The sequence below is a fragment of the Procambarus clarkii genome, chromosome 44 (genome assembly GCF_040958095.1).
Source record: "Procambarus clarkii isolate CNS0578487 chromosome 44, FALCON_Pclarkii_2.0, whole genome shotgun sequence".
NCBI classification, from domain to species: Eukaryota; Metazoa; Arthropoda; class Malacostraca; order Decapoda; family Cambaridae; genus Procambarus; species Procambarus clarkii.
This window is the reverse complement of record NC_091193.1, coordinates 31,138,628-31,144,837: the sequence shown is the minus strand read 5'-3', so window position 1 is coordinate 31,144,837 and position 6,210 is coordinate 31,138,628. Positions and strand designations below refer to the sequence as shown.

Here is a 6,210-nt window from a genome sequence, read left to right as displayed (position 1 = left end):
CAAAAGATTGTTATTTGCTTAGCTAAACGAACTAGAGGGTTCAGTTCCCAACCCGTTCTCGCAAATTTAATAAGTCAATATTGACTTATTAAATATGTGCATAGGTGACATACTAAACATAATAGGTATCTTAAAAAGATTCATAGAAAACACCGACCTTACCTAACCTTGCTAGTATCTTAAGATAAGCATCTTATTGCTTCGTAATTACAATTATTACCTAACCTATAATAGGTATAGGTTAAGTAATAATTGTAATTACGAAGCAATAAGATGCTTATCTTAAGATACTAACAAGGTTAGGTAAGGTCGGTGTTTTCTATGAATCTTTTTAAGGGTATCTATTATGTTTAGTATATCACCTATGCACGTAGTTAATAAGTCAATATTGACTTTACGAATTTGCGAGAACGGGTTGCAGTTCCTGAACCGATTATGTGCCTCTGTAATCCTTTACACCACCGCCCACGGGATGGGTATTATGGGGTGCATAATAAAGAAAGAAAATGAATGGACCGAACCCCACAATTCATTTAACTAAGCAAGTTACAATCTTGATGAGCTAGTTACAAAATTCACTATAAGTCGTCACATCATAAATGGGTTCGAGATCGACCACAAGTAGTGCATTACATAATTTATCAGTATTGTGCAGCCTGTGATCCCCGCCTGGCTGGATACTGATACCTAGGTAGTTTTCATGTGTCCGGACACCGGCGATAAGGTGGTATTATTTATTTAACTTAAGAGATATATATTTTTAAATGTTGTCACATTAACGGCTACATCTTCTTTTCTTCTGACATATAGATTTTTAAGATTAATTAAAATATATGGAAACTAATTATACAATTTATTGGCTGGTGTGCAGGGCTTCACACTCTCAGAGCTAGCCATCAAGTAACTATCAAAACGCATATATCTTCGTTTTCACTTCAGTTATTTTTATGACAAAGGATTTTAAATGTAGCCTAAATTTCTACCTTTCTGATGAAATAAATACTTTCGTTAATTACAATATCTAGATCAAAGTAACATTGATTTTCAAAAGGTTGAATATTTTCCATCAATGGAGAGCATCAGCCAAGAAGCCTTCTTTAAAATATGAATATCTTTCCTCACTCAATAAGATCTAATCTCTGAATAAAACGCAAAAAAAGGGTCATCTACGTTCAAATTCGAAAAATTTCGAAAATTTACAAAAATTCTGAAAAATACTACAACGTTCTGGCAACGCTGTGGTGCAAACCGTTTTATGTTATCTTGAAAAATAACGTAATTAGAGTCAAATTTCCCGCTGCAAGTCTCCCCAATCCGGTTCTCGTGGCCTGGGTGCGCCGTGGGGTATTGTGTCTTACGTTGTAGAAGTCTAATATTTCGTAATAGCGTGGAAAATAACGTGTTATGCATAAAACGAATATAAACTCACTCATTGGCAACAGTCTCGTGTGAGAGAGGGGTGGGCTTGCTGGCTAAGTCAGTCACTCTTTGTGTCCCTCAGCTCGTGGATCTATCGTGGACGCGCTCTCACAATTTGTGCTATTTTTACTGCAAAATGACGTACAAAACGAAGATGAGGAAAACTATGAAAGCTGAAAGCATGCTAGCTGCCCGTAGAAGGTGCGAGCTGGCTAGAATTCGTAGATTACGCACTTTGACGAGTGAAGATCGAGGCGGCCAGTAAGCCACAAGTGTTGCAGCCCGCTGCCCCCCCCCCCCCCCCCTCCTCACACAATCCCACCCTCTGCCACCGCACATTTTCCACCTTCTACTCCAGGTCTTGCACCTGCTACTCCAAATCTAACTGAACTGGTACTTGAACAAAAAGGACAAGGATATGCAGAGACCAACGAGACGCACAACCAAACCAAGAAAGGCCCCTGAGGGAGCTGACCCCAGCTATGGCGCAGGTGCCTACTAGTGCCACTCCAGTGCCACCTTGAGGACCCATATTTCTGACCAATTATATTAGGTTAGTATGTTTTAGTGTTATATTGTGATATTACTTTAAAAATATTTGTACATATAAAACTGGTGGCAAATATATATATTTTTATTATTTTTTTTTTTTTAAATAAGTTTTTTTTATTTAAATAATTTTTTGTATTTTATTTATCAGGCGATCTGCATGCACACCTTACTGAACCCATGCCTATCTACAAGGGTGCAAATTTTGAATGATATTGGTCAACATCAACCTCAGCTAAAGGTGGCTGAACTTTAACCTCCATTTGTGCAGGTAAATATTTTACAATTTTATCTGATTTCACAGACCTTATTTATTATTCAATTTGCATGAAACTTGCACATTATATGTAGAGTTAATGCCTCTAAAACATAGTGGTGGCTTTTCTTTCTACGTAGATTTATTGATTTTAGAAATATCATATTGTTGCATAGGATTTTTGGGAAATTTACAAAATCTGTATTATTGCACTAAATACATCTGGGATAAAAATCTATTAGACAAATCTTTATTATATAGTAAGGTCATAGCTAAGTGTCATAGAACTGATTTCGGTTCACAATTGTGGGGTGTGAAATGATTTGAACATTGTTGAAAAATTGTCTAAAAAAACGTTTTTATTTTTTTTCTCCCTCTCTATTTAGGCTGCGATGCTGAAACTTGGCCCAGTTGCAGCATCTTTTACATGTATCAGGATAATGAATTTTCAATGCCCTGCAACAACTTTCAATTTTCATCTAGCCAACCCCTCAAATTGATTGTAACCTATCCACCGCTGCCCATTGGATGAGGGAGAGGGGGTTATATGTAGGATAAACATATCAATTGTGACACTAGCCCTCCATATATGTCAGTTGCTTAAATTATAAACTGTACTTGTGGTCGGTCTCGAGCCCATTGTTGATGTGACAATGTGCATTGACTTTTGTAACTAGCTTATCAAGATTATAACTTGCTTGGCTATATGAATTGTGGGGCTCAGTCCCTGAGCCCATTATGTGCCTCTGTAACACTCTACTATCGCCCATAGGATGGGTATGGGGTGCATAATAAATGAACTAAACTAAGCTCTGCCTTTTTGATAACATATACAATTATAAGCTTTATTTGTGAATCTCAATTAATTAAACAATATATCACAGAGCCTGTAGGGTTCGGTGAGATGAGCGAAGAGACATGGGAGATTTTACATAAGTACAGTACTACAGTACAGTTTAAGTAGCGAACGCATGTCAACGAATAACGAGTATATATATCAAAACTATTGTTCTATGAAGTCAATTTAACTTCCAAACATATATTTTTTAATAAATGCTAAATGTTTTCTGGTTAGTTATGTTAGATTTTATTAAAAATATGTATTCTACTTGTTAACATTATAATTTAAATTTGTGATAATTTGTGCAGAGAAGTGCGACAACTGGATATGCCAACAAACACTTTCCAAACAACGATATATCTTGGATAAGTCGCTCCACAACATTGACGTTTGGACCGTCGACTTCCTTTGATGCTACTTATTTACTTATTTCATAATGAAATTATATTAGTTTGGAGTAAATATATGTTTTCTCATGTTCTGCATTCAGCACCCACATTATAGTAAATATACCATATTACTTCTTCATTACTTAAATAATGCTAGGAGGGATTGAGTAGCTTTGGGTCTTTAGTGGACAGAATCTCCAATAGATGGGGCGAGAGTCGCCCGAGCAAGAGTCGAAACTTAATTTAAAATTGATATATCTTTGTCCTCGAACATGATATATTTCATTTGGTGCAATCATAATAATGTTCATATCTCAGCGTTTCTGGAGGCATATAAGATTTTAGGCTTTATTAGCGTATCTTTGTTAATTATACAATGTATCGCCAAGTAAGTAAGCGTCTGCACTCCATGCCCGACAAGCTACTGAGCACTACTATAAAAACATATGTATCTTCACTTGAGCTATAAATATGTCTATTGTAATGTATTTAGAATGAAGCTCATATATCTATCTTGCTTAAGATATATATAACATTTGTGTATATTAATGAATTTACGAGAAATAAACATTGATCTGAGAGAGAGTTACTCTGTAGTTCAGTCTGTACGGGGTGGGAGCTTCGTAATTTTTAAAATACATGTATCTCTGTTAGAACTTTAAATATGTCTATGGTAAAGTGTTTAAAGTGAAGCTTATATGTCTGCCTTTCTTGAGACATATAAAACATATATGTTTATTAACGAATTCACTTGAAATAAACATTGTTCTGAGAGAGAGTTGCTCGATCGACCGATCTGTCCGGGGTCGGAGCTCAGCTATTATAAAAGTACATGTATCTTCGCTTTAAATTTAAATATGCCCATGGTAAGGTATTTAGAATGAAGCTTATATTTCTATCTTTCTTGTGACATAAAACTCTTACGTTTATTAAGGAATCTGCGTGAAATAGGCATGGTTCTGAGATGAATGCTGCGGTTTTCGAGCTCGACGAGCGATGGAAACTGCCCTTTTTATAAAACTACAAATATCTTCGGTTTTACTTAAAATATTTTTCTGGTAGAGGTTTTACAGATAAATCGCATTTTTGTCTTTCTACTGACTAATAAATAATTTTGGTTTAATAAGTCATCAAGATGTTTTCAACACTATTCTTTCGGCGTTCGTCTTTTCCAACATGGGCGACCCTTTTGGAAATGCGATACTTGGGTTAACCCATCCCATAGTTGGGTCTGTTTCCATTATGGTCCTGTCGACCCTGTGGACGCCCTACCGACCCTGTGGGCGGCAGTGGACCCCATACCGACCCTGTGGGCGGTAGTTTTTTTTTATTATTATTATTTTCTCTCACAAACGTGGCCACACATTTACAATGCTAACGAGCATATATACATTTTCTTCTGTCCTCCATGGACAGGGTTAGAAATCAGTTAAACATATAGTTCAGGGATTTGTTGAACAATCAACCACAGAAGGTGATTCGGTACTTTTAAAATGCTAAGCTAACCTACATATGTAAATACATAGATACACAGATTTACGTATGCCCTACATAAAGTGTTCGAAGTGTCATTAATGTGCATTTACAAAGGTGAAATGCAATTCTGATCAGCTTCCATATGTACTTTATACACATACATATACATAAACACACATATATACGTACATATACATATATACATGCAAATATGCACACAAATGCATTCACATACATTTGTTTCTTTTACTCTGACAGGGTGAGATAGCTGACAGAGAAACTAGTGTGCAATTAAGCACTTAATCACTGAAGGTGATTAAAGTGCTTTTACAAGCTCAGGTTATATAGTTACATCACATACATACATTGTATAAATGATACATTACATGGTCAATCTTGGATACAAGTCCAATATATCATCAAGTGTTCTAGTACTCATATAGTAATTACACAGTTCAGCATACCTCAGCCCAGGAGGGCAAAAGTCAGACAATATGGACATTCTACAATATAATGTTCAAGAGAGTGCATGTTTTCTCTTTCACAAAGTTGACATATTGTGTACTCGACATTTGGGTTTTGAGAAAGCTGCCAGATACGTCTATATCCCAGGCGAATTCTGGCCTACTATAACATCACATTGCCGGGTTCTTGTTCTATTAGTCCCATATGTGAATGTCTCCTCACGATATCTATCATAATATTTAATGCTACAACTTTCAGGTCTTTGTGAATTTGTTAGGTCGGTGAGATCTTCATTAGATATTTGTTTAAGTATTCTCTTTGTCACTGCTAATGAAACACCCATATCAATTTCAGTCACAGCCACAGTATCCGTGGTGCGGTGGTAAGACAGTCGCCTGGCGTTCCGCGAGCGCTATGTCATGGGTTCGTATCCTGGCCGGGGAGGATTTACTGGGTGCAATTCCTTAACTGTAGCCTCTGTTTAACGCAACAGTAAAATGTGTACTTGGATGAAAAAACGATTCTTCGCGGCAGGGGATCGTATTCCAAGGACCTGCCCGAAACGCTACGCGTACTAGTGGCTGTACAAGAATGTAACAACTCTTGTATATATCTCAAAAAAAAAAAAAAAAAAAAATCTACCACTGGTTTTCTACAGGGTGTCTTTGCAAGCATATCAACAGTGTCATGCCTTGAGATGCCAACATGTGATGGTATCCATAGGAATTTAATTTCAAATCTGTTTTCTTTAGCAGCTAAACCATTCATTCGATTATCACTGACTATTTTATGGGTGTCACTGCTATGGGCGTTCA

At 36.5% G+C, this 6,210-nt stretch overlaps 1 long non-coding RNA gene across 1 annotated transcript; it reads left to right on the top strand.

The window, feature by feature from the left end:
- Positions 1–1,502: 1,502 nt before the first annotated feature.
- On the top strand, positions 1,503–3,033 carry LOC123745236 (uncharacterized). The gene is made up of 3 exons (XR_006771306.2): positions 1,503–1,972; positions 2,120–2,239; positions 2,611–3,033. It is a non-coding gene; the product is annotated as an uncharacterized lncRNA (long non-coding RNA).
- Positions 3,034–6,210: the final 3,177 nt, after the last annotated feature.